This window comes from Hyaena hyaena, unplaced genomic scaffold, assembly GCF_003009895.1.
Source record: "Hyaena hyaena isolate Hyena2069 unplaced genomic scaffold, ASM300989v1 scaffold_248, whole genome shotgun sequence".
In the NCBI taxonomy this organism is placed as follows: domain Eukaryota; kingdom Metazoa; phylum Chordata; class Mammalia; order Carnivora; family Hyaenidae; genus Hyaena; species Hyaena hyaena.
The window spans coordinates 240,264-252,163 of record NW_024080881.1 but is presented as its reverse complement, the minus strand read 5'-3'; the positions used below and the strand labels follow the sequence as shown (position 1 = coordinate 252,163).

The 11,900-nt window shown below is 47.1% G+C and overlaps 1 long non-coding RNA gene across 1 annotated transcript; it reads left to right on the top strand.

The window, feature by feature from the left end:
* Window positions 1-8,544: 8,544 nt before the first annotated feature.
* On the top strand, window positions 8,545-9,260 carry LOC120240227. The gene is made up of 2 exons (XR_005530597.1): window positions 8,545-8,749; window positions 8,985-9,260. It is a non-coding gene; the product is annotated as an uncharacterized LOC120240227 (long non-coding RNA).
* The last annotated feature ends 2,640 nt before the right edge of the window (window positions 9,261-11,900 follow it).

Below are 11,900 nucleotides of genomic sequence, written 5' to 3'. Positions count from 1 at the left end.
CCTCCCCCCCGCAAAAGAGAGGGGTGTCTCTTCCCTAGGTTTGGCTAATCCCCTGCTAATTTCAAGGTCATGGTCCTCAGATCATCATTTGGGGCCTCCAGGGCCTAAATACATGGCCCCGTGGGGCTTAGATGGGCTGACTCTGCCCCCCTGGGAGGGAACGGAGTGTGGAGAGAAGATTGCCAGCCCAGAAGGTCAGAAGCCCGCAGAAGCCCGGGGCTCAGCCCCAGACAGGCACCTCTGGGAGAGTCTCTGCTTCTCTGGGCCTCATCTGCAAGCCGGAGAGGGGGCCTGATGCAGGACACCGACCTCTGAGATTCTGTGAAGTGCAAAAGGATGAGGAGTAAAATACCGAGCACCTGTCCACCTGTGCGCGGGGCCAAGGCCGAAGGCATGTTTCACGTGCAGTAACGCATAGCAACCGCAAGGGGGTCTGATTTCCCGCAGGCAGGCCCGCATCCAAGGACAACGAGGCCCTCCCAGAACCTCCCGGGGAGATGTCATCTGAACCCCCCCCAGGTCGCGCCTGAGCACACAAGACAAAGAAGGCAGGTGGTTCAAAGTGTGACAGCACAGAGGGGATGCGATGTGGGTGTGTCAGAGGAAAGCCACACTCCCAGTCAGAAAAGCCCTGGGCCCCAGGGAAACTCTTGATGTAACCAAAGAGTTCAACCCCGACGAACAGACCAAAGTTAACCCAAGTTTTATTCTTTCTCCTAATCAGTGAGGGTGTGGGGTCTTCAGGATGCTTGTCTACCTTCTAGCTGGATGATGACAGGAGAGGGGCTGGTGGCAAGACACTGGCACAGGCTTTTGAGTAAACACGGAATTCAATGGACAGGCGTCAAGCCATCCAGAGAATGCGTTGTTGTGGGTCTCACCTGCAGACAAACCAGGTGCCCTGCCCTGGCCGCCCTCACCTGCCAAGGACCATCCCATGGATATTGGGCATTTCGCTATCCCTCTCTTCAAAAAGAAGGGAAGGCCAGCCTGTGGCTATGGCACCAAAATGGCACTAAATTGTGTCACATAAGCAAGGAGGCAGTATTACTGGGGCAGATTCAAAAGGGTCGGGATATTTTTTGCTATACACGCATTTCTATTTTTTAGAAAGATATTATTTCCGTGGGGTGCCTGGGTGGCTCAGTCGGTTAAGCCTCCCACTTCGGCTCGGGTCATGATCTTGCGGTTCATAGGTTCGAACCCCACGCTGGGTTCTGTGCTGACAGCTAGCTCAGAGGCTGGAGCCTGCTTTGGATTCTGTGTCTCCCTCTCTCTCTCTCTCTTTCTCAAAAATAAATAAACATTAAAAAACATTAAAAAATATATAGTCTTTCCTAACTGAAGTTCTTTCAATGTGACAGAATTATAGGGAATTATTCTTTTTGAGTTTGGATGGGTTGTTTTCGATTTTTGTTTTTGACTTATCTGTATTTTCAACTCTTTTTACAACACAATCCCGTAGAGCTATTTCCATTTTTTTTTTAATTTTTTAAAATGTTTTAGGGGCGCCTGGGTGCCTTAGTCGGTTAAGCGTCCGACTTTTGCTTAGGTCACGATCTCGCGGTTTGTGGGTTCGAGCCCCGCGTCGGGCTCTGTGCTGACTGCCAGCTCAGAGCCTGGGGCCTATTTCAGAGTCTGTGTCTCCCTCTCTCTCTGACCCTCCCCTGCTCACGCTGTCTCTCTCTCTCCTAGAAATAAATTAAAAAATATTTTTAAAAAATGTTTTATTTATTTCCGAGAGAGAGAGAGAGACAGCCTGAGCAGGGGAGGTTCAGAGAGAGAGTGAGACACAGAATCAAAAGCAGGCTCCAGGCTCCCAGCTGTCTAGCACAGAGCCCAACATGGGGCTCAAACCCACGAACCGTGAGATCATGACCTGAGCCAAAGTCGGACGTTCAACTGACTGAGCCCCCCAGGCGCCCCCCCAACCCCCCCGTAGAGCTATTTCCATAAAAACCTCACACTACTGGCATTATTTGGGGCCAGATGAGTCTTTGCAGCTGGGTGTGTCCTATGCATGGAGGACACTTAACAGCACATCTGCTCTCTCCCCACCAGCTACCAGGCACATCCTCCCAGTTATGACAATCAGAGATGTCTCTAGACATTGCCAAATGTCCCCTGGTGGGCAAAATCACCCCTAGCTGAGAATTATTGCTCTAAATTGTACCTGCTAAGACTGAGGGTGGGTGGTCAAAGAATGGAAAGGAGACCAGGAAAGAATAAGGAAAATAGTTACCAGGCACTCATGCTTCCCAGGTGCCAATGCCGTAGTCTACCCCTCCCAGGTGCCATCTTATCTAATCTGCAGTAAGGAGGCTTATAGTCATCCCCATTCTAGTGAGGCTAAGTGACCTGTCCCAAGTCACAGGGCAATTAAGAGAGTGGGTCATGAGGGGTGCCTGGGTAGCTCAGTCAGTTGAGCATCCGACTTTGGCTCAGGTCATGATCTCGCAGTTGGTGAGTTCGAGCCCTGCATCGGACTCTGTGCTGACAGCTCAGAGCCTGGAGCCTGCTTCAGATTCTGTGTCTCCCCCTTTCTCTGCCCCTCCCGTGCTTATGCTCTGTCTCTCTCTGTTTCTCAATAATAAATAAATGTTAAATTTTTTTTTAAAAAAGAGAGTGGGTCATGAAAAGGAAAGTTTCAAGTAGGAGCCATCTGCAGTCAAAGACTGTAAAACATTCATAAAAAGTGAATATACATGGGGGCGCCTTGAGATCTCTTGATCTCAAGGTTGTAAGTTCAATCTCATGCTGGGTGCAGAGCTTACTTAATAAAAAAATAAAAGAAAATAAATAAAGTAGGGAGGTTGGTTTTTTAAATGAATATAAGTGGTACACTGACAAATGAGATAACTCAAGGGAAAGGGGAAAATTCCTACAGAGAAACAACCTATCGAAACTGACACTAAAAGAAGTCGAACATCTAAATACACCTACAGGTAAAGAGATTGAATTAGCATCAAGAAACTATCCTCGGAGAAAAGTCCAGGCCCGTATGGCTTCATTGGTGAATTCCACCAAACATTTAAAGAATTAACATCAATTCTTCACAAATTTCCCCAAAGCATAGAAGATAGGAGACTACTCATAAACTCATTCCCTGAGGCCCGTAATACCTGATATCAAACATGCAAAAACATCACAAGGTAACTACATACCAAATGTCTCCAGTAAATACAAATGCAAAAATCCTTGATAAAATGCTAGCAAACTGAATCGAGCAACATATAAAAGGGATTATACACCATGACCATGTGAGATTCAGCCCCGGAATGCAAGGTTGTTTTAACATCTGAAAATCAGTTAATGCAATGCACCTTATCAATCATTTACATGTGATTTTTACATGCAGAAAGAGCTATTGACAAAATCCCACACCCCCTCGTGATGAAAGCATTCAACAAACAAGGAATAAAGTTCTCTCAATTTAACAAAGGGTATCTGTGAAAATCCCACAGCTAACATCGTACTCAATGGAGAAAGAACAGACGGTTCAGGGACAAAACAAGGATGTTTGCTCCTGCCACTTCTGTTGAACATGCACTGGAGTTCTAACCAACGTGATTAGGCAAGAAAATGAAATAATGACTTCAGCAAGGTTCCAGGATGCATGATCATATATAAAAATCAATAGTATTTCTATACATTTGCAATGAATAACCTCCAAAAAGGAATTTAAAAACGGGACGCCTGGGTGGCTCAGTCGGTTAAGCATCCAACTTCGGCTCAGGTCACAATCTCATGGCTCATGGGTTCGAGCCCCGCATCGAGCTCTATGCTGATGGCTAGCTCAGAGCCTGGAGCCTGCTTTGGATTATGTGTCTCCCTCTCTCTCGGACCCTCCCCTGCTCATGCTGTCTCTCTCTCTCTCTCAGAAATAAATAAAACACTAAATTTTTTTAATAAAAAAATAAATAAATAAAAACAATTCCCTTTACAATAGCATCTAATAGAATAAAATATTTCATCGTAAATTTAGCAACGGAAGTGCAAAACATATGCTTGGAAAACTACAAAATATTGTTGAAAGAGATTACAAGAAGAGTTAAATAAATGGAAAGACATCCATGATTCTGAAACAGGAGACTCAACGTTGTGAAGATGGTAGTACTCCGCAAACAGATCCATAGATTCAATTACTATCTCTATCAAAATCCCAGCTGGCATATTTGCAAAAAAAAAAAAAATTGATAACCTGATTCTAAAATTCCTGTGGAAAATCAAGAGACCCAGAATAGCCAAAACAACCTTTAAAGAGAAGAGAAAAGCTGAATCTGCCCCTCCCAGTTTCAAAATTTGCTACAAAGTGAACAGTAATCAAGACACTGGGATGTTGGCATAAGGATAGACATATAGAGCCATGGAATAGAAGTGAGTCCAGAAATAAATCCCCACCATTATGGTCAAGTGATTTTCAACAAGGGTGCCAATACGATTCGGGCAGTTGGGGGGTGTGTGGAATAGCCTTTTCAACAAAGGATGCTGGGACAACTGAATGTCCACATGCAAAAGAATCACATTGGACCCCTACCTCACACCATATACAAAATTTTACTCAAAGAAGATCGAAGACCTAAACATAAGAGCTAGTTACTAAACTCTTAGAAGAAAACACAGGCATAAATCTGCATGATCTTGGATTAGGCGATGATTTCTTAGATACGACACAAAAGTGCAAGCAGTAAAAGAAAAAAAAATAGATACACGAGACCTCATTAAATTAAAAGCTTTTGTGCTTCAAAGGGCGCCAAGTAAAAAGTCAATCCACATAATGCTTGAAAATGCTTGCAGATCGTATATCTGTTAAAGGGCTGGTACCCAGAATGTAGAAACGTCAACTTATAATAAAAAGACAAGAACCCAACTGAAAGATGGGCAAAGGGTCTCAGTGTACATTTCTCCAAAGAAGATACACAACTGGCCAATAACCATATGAAAAAGACACTCAACATCATTAGCCACTAGGGACATGCGAATAAAATCCCCACAGGATGCCACTTCCCACCCACTGGGATGGGGATGTTCAAAAAGACAGACAGCTCCACGTGGTGATGAAGATGTGGAGAGATTAGAACCTTTGTGCCTCACTGGTGAAAAACATAAAATGGTACAGCTGCTTCGAGAAATCGTCTGGCAGTTCCTCAAAAGGTTAAGCGTAGAGTTACCATAAAATCCAACAATTCCACTACTAGATATAAAGAGAAATGAAAACGTATATCTATACTAATTAGCTTCTCTTTCGGACGACAACACCCTTCGGCGGGGTCCCCACGCTGTGAGAGGCAGCCTCAAGCTACCCAAGCCCCTCCAAGGCAGAGATGGAGCAGCATTGACCGAGCTGCAGGTGGGGGGTGGTTGACGATTCTAAGAGCACAGTGGATCCTTTCTCCTTAGCTTCCGGAGGAGAACGCCCGTTCATGGAGCTAGAACCGGCTTCTGGATCCAGTCCCCTCACAGACTCTCCCTGAGACTGATCATGTCTCCTCTGTTGCTGCTCAGGCTGGCCACCTCCCTGTACGGTGTCCCCTCCAACCCCCACCCCATGCCTGATCTTGGAAAACATGACACCAATTTCCTCCTGTGTTCCTATAGTCACCCTGGGAAGTAAGCACTTTTATCGATCCGCAGACCTTTCCCCAGAAGCCCTGAAGCCAGAGCTAGTGCAGAAATGAGACTTCCTCAAACTTGAGAAAGGTGATCCGACGCCTACTACGGGGCATCAGGTAACATCCCCACTAGGCCTAGGCTCAAATGTGAACACTTCCACAGTGAGGCATCTGAATATTCGCGCCAAGTGCAACAAATACAAACGATAAATAGCTTTTCATCAGCTCAGGACAACGTTTTGCAGAGTTGAGTCTCTGAGTGGGTCTGTCCTCTCCGAGGCCTCCTGCCTTCGACTACTTGCTCTTGTAGGCGACACTTCGGCCGCCTTGATTTTCCTCTTCCATCTTTCCACACAGAAGCCTGTTGTCGCCATGGTCTAGGTCTCGCCCAGCCCTAGTCTGGTGATTGGGGTCCATCCTAAACTTCTGGCAAACTGCTGCCCCAGAAAAACCCTTTCTAGGCTGAGTCGCGGACCAGAGGGGCACCAGTGTGATAGACTGAAAAAGGAAATTCCCTCTTGCCCCCCCCCATCTCAGGAAAGAGGCTCAGATCCCCTGACCCGAGCCAGCTCTCACTTCTTCTGGGAAAACTGAAGGCCTCAGATTCAGCAGAGCAGGCCCTGTTTTGAGTTTGAGACCTATCATTGACAACCTTTTTCCAGAACCTACCATGTCTCCCTATAGCCTGCTCTTTCCAGAGACCCTCATCCTTGGACCGGCCTTAAAATACCTGGTTCGGATCCTCTTATGAACCTCGTCTACCTACATGCCAGGTGCCTCTGCAGAGGACACTTCATTCATTCATTCAGCAAATACTGCCAGGCACTGGGGTTTTAACAGTGAATAAAACAGACAAGGTCCAATCTCTCTTTCTCTCTCAAAAATAAATAAACAATAAAAAAAAATTGGGGATGGGGGCACCTGGGTGGCTCAGTTGGTTAAGCATCCGACTTCGGCTCAGGTAATGATCTCTCAGTTCGTGAGTTCGAGCCCCCAGGTCGGGCTCTGTGCTGACAAGCTCAGACCCTGGAGCCTGCTTTGCATTCTGTGTCTCCTCCTCTCTCTGCCCCCTCTCATGCTCATGCTCGGCCTCTCTCTGTCTCTCAATAATAAATAAGTGTTAAAAATTTTTAAAAAATTTTTTTAAACAGACAAGGTCACTTGTCCACTTGAACTTGCCACTAATGAGGGTGATAGACAATAAACGAGTAGACATATAAGATAAACACCAGGGTGGTGAGAAGGCGCTGTGAAGAAACGTAAAGGTCTAAAGAAAGAATGGGGGTCCTATCCTAGGTAGAGCAGAACAGACAGCCTCTTTAATGGGGGGACCCTTTAGTGGCAATCTGAATTAAGCAAGAGAGAATGAGCCATGCGGGTATCTGGAAGGAGAGCAGTGGAGACAGAGAGAAAAACAAACTCAAATGCCCTGAGTAGGAAATGGGCTCACATGGAGCAACGTGGGGACATTGGGGCACAAAGGAGTCACGACCCCTCGTTCTGAGACCTAGTGAGGAGCGTCAGTAGTTAGTTGAAGCCTGATGCACTTGGAGGCTGCAGGTAAGTACTTAAAGGAAGGTGAGAAAAAGGTGGAAAGGACGCCTGGGTGGCGCAGTCGGTTGAGTGTCTGGCTCTTGATCTTGGCTCAGGTCATGATCCCAGGGTCACGATCCCAGCCCTCTGTGGGGCTCCACCCTGAGCGTGGTGCCTGCTTGGGATTCTCTTTCTTTCTCTCCCTCTGCCCCTCCCCCCCCTTAAAAAAATAAAGAAAAAGAAGGTGCTTAGAAACTGGAGGAAAGAATTCTTGTCATGTGATGTCAAAAATTTTAGCGGCACTGTCACCTGTGGTAATGTGGGAAGTCGAAAATATATTTAATGCACTAGGTGATCGAGCCAAGATTTCCAAGCAGAGTTTTGAAGGTTCTCCCTCATTTCTTCGTGCCTGTTTTAGTAAAATGAGACAGGAGAGAAATATGCCAGAAGGAGTAACTGTTAAACATAAAGGAACAAGACTTTCTGGTTTTGAAAATCCCCGGCTTCTCTCAGATGGCCAAGTAATGGCGAAATGAAGAAATTGTTTCTGGGAAAAGAGCCAATCCAGAGATATATCAGGAAAATGTGATCTAAAGATGAAGCTGAGGGTAGGTAGGACTGTAAAATCTGTTACTGAGCATCAGAAAATGTAATCGGAAGACCATTCACTTAATAAGGCTTCAAAATAAGTTTCATGGGGTCACTCCTTAGTAGCCTCAGCGGGGTCCCAAAGTGAAGTGTTTCTCTCAAAGGGATTTATCTGATGGAGCAAACCCCAGTAAGATCCATAGGACATCCAAAAAGGTTTCAGGAGAACTGTCTTAGCAGAAACACTGCCCCTTTGAATGGATAGAGACAGAGAGAGTTCAAAATTAAAGGATGTCTTTGGACTTCCAAACTTTTTAATGTTTATTTATTCTGAGGATGGGGGGAGGGAGAGAGAGAGAAGGAGGGAGAGAGCATGTGCTCAGGAACTAGCAGGAGAGGGGCAGAGAGAGAAGAGAGAGAGATCCCAAGCAGGCTCTGCACTGTCAGCACAAAGTCTGGCACAGGGCTCTACCCCGTGAACCCCATGAGATCATGACCCGAGCTAAAACCAAGAGTTGGACGCTTAACCAGTTGAGCCACCCAGGCATCCCTGACTTCCAAACTCCTACAGGCAGGAAGAAGCCTGAGAAAATCAATCAATGGCTAACATTAGCTGCCTTTCATGGAAAAGGAAAGATAAGTCTGAAGGCAAATCCAAGATCCCATAGGGCAGAGCCAAGAGCCACGGAGAATTATTCCTAGCCGTTGAGTTCCAATGAAAGAACTCTCAACACGGAAAGTTCTGATATATGTTACCGTCGCTATTGGCCGGTGACTCCCATATGCCTCCTTTTTTGAATGGGAAGTGTCTCCAATGGTTACACCTCTCACACTATTGCATGTTGTCTGGGTGGCTGGGTAGGGGACACATTACTATTTCTTCAGTCCATGTGTCTGCCGGCCAAGGGGGACTCAAAGAGCAACGCTTGAAGAATCTCACCCAAGAATCTCATCTGTTCCTGATTTGGATGCTGAAGTTTTAAATTATGAGCCGTAATATGAGACTTCGGGAGGAGGTAAGAATATTCACACGTCAGAGGGATATGACTGACTGGGGACCAGAGGACAGGTTACCGTAGATGGCCCCATATGATCCCCTCCCCTGGGGATCACACTTCCTGCCCCACCAAAGAGGGAGTCCTGTGTAACCAATAGGCTATTGTAGAAGCGATGGTGGCTGACTTCTGAGACTAGGTCATTGAAGACATGGCGGCTTCCACCTTGCTCTCTCTTGGATTGCTCGCTCCGAAGGAATCCAGCCACCACGTAAGGACATGCAAGGGGCCCTCTGGGGAAGTCCACACGGTGAGGAGTGGAGGCCTCCCACCAAAAGCCAGCCCCAGTACACCAGCTACATTAGTCACCCATCTTGGAAGAAGAGCCTCCAGCCAGTCAAGCACGTAGATGACCGCAGCCCCACCAACCTCTTAGCTGCAACAAATGAGAAATCTCTCTTCAGCCAAGTCACTCCCGAATTCTCGACCCGCAGAACCTATGTGAGCTAATAAATGTTAATTGTTGCATTGAGCCACTACGGTTGTGAGTAATTTATTACGCAGTAGTAGATAATTCATACAACTGTGTCTCCCCACCCTCACCCTCACTAGTGATGGACTCGGTCACATGACTTGCTTTGGCCAATGGTGCGTGAACAGAAGCGATGACGTGTCACCTCTAAGCAGACCATTAGAGCCATCTCAGGATTCTACCACCACGCTTTTCTCCCCGGCCTCAAACACACCACTTCCCTCGCTGATCCTTCCGCCCGAAATCCTGGAATGAAGAGGGTGTGGAGCCGAGCGTCACAGGCAACGTGCACCATTATCGAGGACAGACCTTTGTTATGACAACCACCGAGTTTTGGTGGTGGTTATTCGGCACAGCCCAGCGGAAGCTGAACGATACAGTCATACCGCGTCAGTACCTTGTGCGATGCTGTTTTCTGAGACCTCTGAATCCTGGGTCTCCTGCTAAGAATCCTTCCTGGTTCATCACGACTCCTCCCAGGGCTCAACGCGCTGGAGTCCGAGCAGCCCAGAGCCCGGTGGCCCCGTTCCTCCCAGAACCAATGTCACCGATCACTCCACAGCCGCCTGGCAACCTCCCAGTCCGGAGCACAGAGACCTCTCACATAGCTACAGAAGAATGTCTCCGGGGACCAAAAAGACGTCACAGGTCCACATTCTGAGGCTTGAGAACTTGACCCCTAGGACAGACTCCCAACCTCCTCAGAGCCTAATTAAATTGCTTATCCTACAGCCTGATGAGCCTGGTGACACGGCTGCCAAGCCCACAGCAGAGTCGAAGGTGCAAACCAGAGGTAAACTGACACACTAGGCAACGAGGCGGAATCAAGGAAAGAAGCGATGGAAGGCTGGATGCCCGCCTCGATCACAACCGTTCTGCAGGATCGGTGTTAAGGTGTCCATTTTGCGGGAGAGAGAACTGAGGCTCAGAGAGGTTCGTAAATTGCCAGGTCGCAAGCTTGTCGGCAAGGGTGCAAGCAGGTGTACGCTGGGTCTTCCATGAACAGTAGCTTCTGGTGCCGATTTTGAGCTGGGGAGGGGCAGAGAAGCACCCCAAATGTTCCCTCACCCCGTGCCCTTCAGGAAGGTGCAGTGGGGTTCGCATCCCCCCCTCAAGAGAAGTGACGTGTGGGACGACAGCTCTGTGGGCACAGAGCCCGGAGGGGGCGGCTGGGGTCACGCAGCAGCCTGGGTCAGGAGCCGTTGGCTAAGACCGGAACCAGAGTTTTATTTTTTTTTTAACTTTTTTTTTTTTTTATTTCTAGGAGACAGAGAGACAGCGCGAGCAGGGGAGGGTCAGAGAAAGAGGGAGACACAGACTCCGAAATAGGCTCCAGGCTCTGAGCTGGCAGTCAGCATAGACCCCGACGCGGGGCTCGAACCCACGAACCGCGAGATCATGACCTAAGCGAAAGTCGGACGCTTAACCGACTAAGCCACCCAGGCGCCCCCGGAACCAGAGTTTTAGAGGCCTTGATGAGTTCCCTCTTAGGGTTCATTTAATTTTTTTTTTAAATGTTATTGTGGGAAAATATATGTAACATAAAATTTACCATTTTGGCTATTTTGAAGTACACAGTTAGTTCCATGGCATCAAGTATGTCCACACATCACCACTGCCCATCTCCAGACCTCTGTCATCCTCCCAAATTGAAACACCATGCACATTAATTTTTTTTTTAGTATTTTCATTATTTATTTTTGAGAGAAAGAGACACAGAACATGAGTGGGGGAGGGGCAGAGAGAGAGGGAGACACAGCATCGGAAACAAGCTCCAGGCTCTGAGTTGTCAGCACAGAGCCCGACGCGGGACTCAAACTCAAAACTGCGAGATCATGACCTGAGCTGAAGTCAGATGCTTAACGGACTGAGCCACCCAGGCGCCCTTCTTTTTTTTTTTAATAATAGCCATCCTAATGGGTGTGAAGTCATATCTAATTGTGTTTTTTCCTGTGTTATTTATTTATTTATTTATTTGAGAGAAAGAGAGAGAATGTGAGTGGGGGAGGTACACAGAGAAAGGGAGACACAGAATTGGAAACAGGCTCCAGGCTCTGAGCTGTCAGCATAGAGCCCGATGTGGGTCTCGAACCCACTAACTGTGAGATCATGATCTGAGCTGAAGTCAGAGGTTTAACTGACTAAGCCACCCAGACACCTTCTTTAATTGTGGTTTTGATTTGCAGTTTCCTAATAATCAGTGATAGCGAGCATCTTTCCATGTGCTTCGTAGCTGCTTGTTTATCTACTTCAGAGAAATGTCTGGCTGAGTCCCTTGCCCATTTTTTTAAATTGAATTGTTTGGTTTTTTGTTGCTGAGTTGTAGGGATTGTTTATATAGTCTGGATATTAACCCCTTATCAGATGTATGGTTTGCATATGTTTTCTCCCATCCAATGAGTTCCCTTTTCACCCTGTGGAGAGTGTCCTTTGACCACAAAAGTGTTTAATTTTTTATATACATATATATTTATTTTTTGAGAGAAAGAGAGAGACAGTGTGAGCGAGGCAGGGGCAGAGTGAGAGGGAGACACAGAATCCGAAGCAGGCTCCAGGCTCCATGCCGTCAGCACAGAGCCCGATGCAGGGCTTGAACCCACAGACCGTGAGATCATGACCTGAGCCGAAGTCAGACGCTTA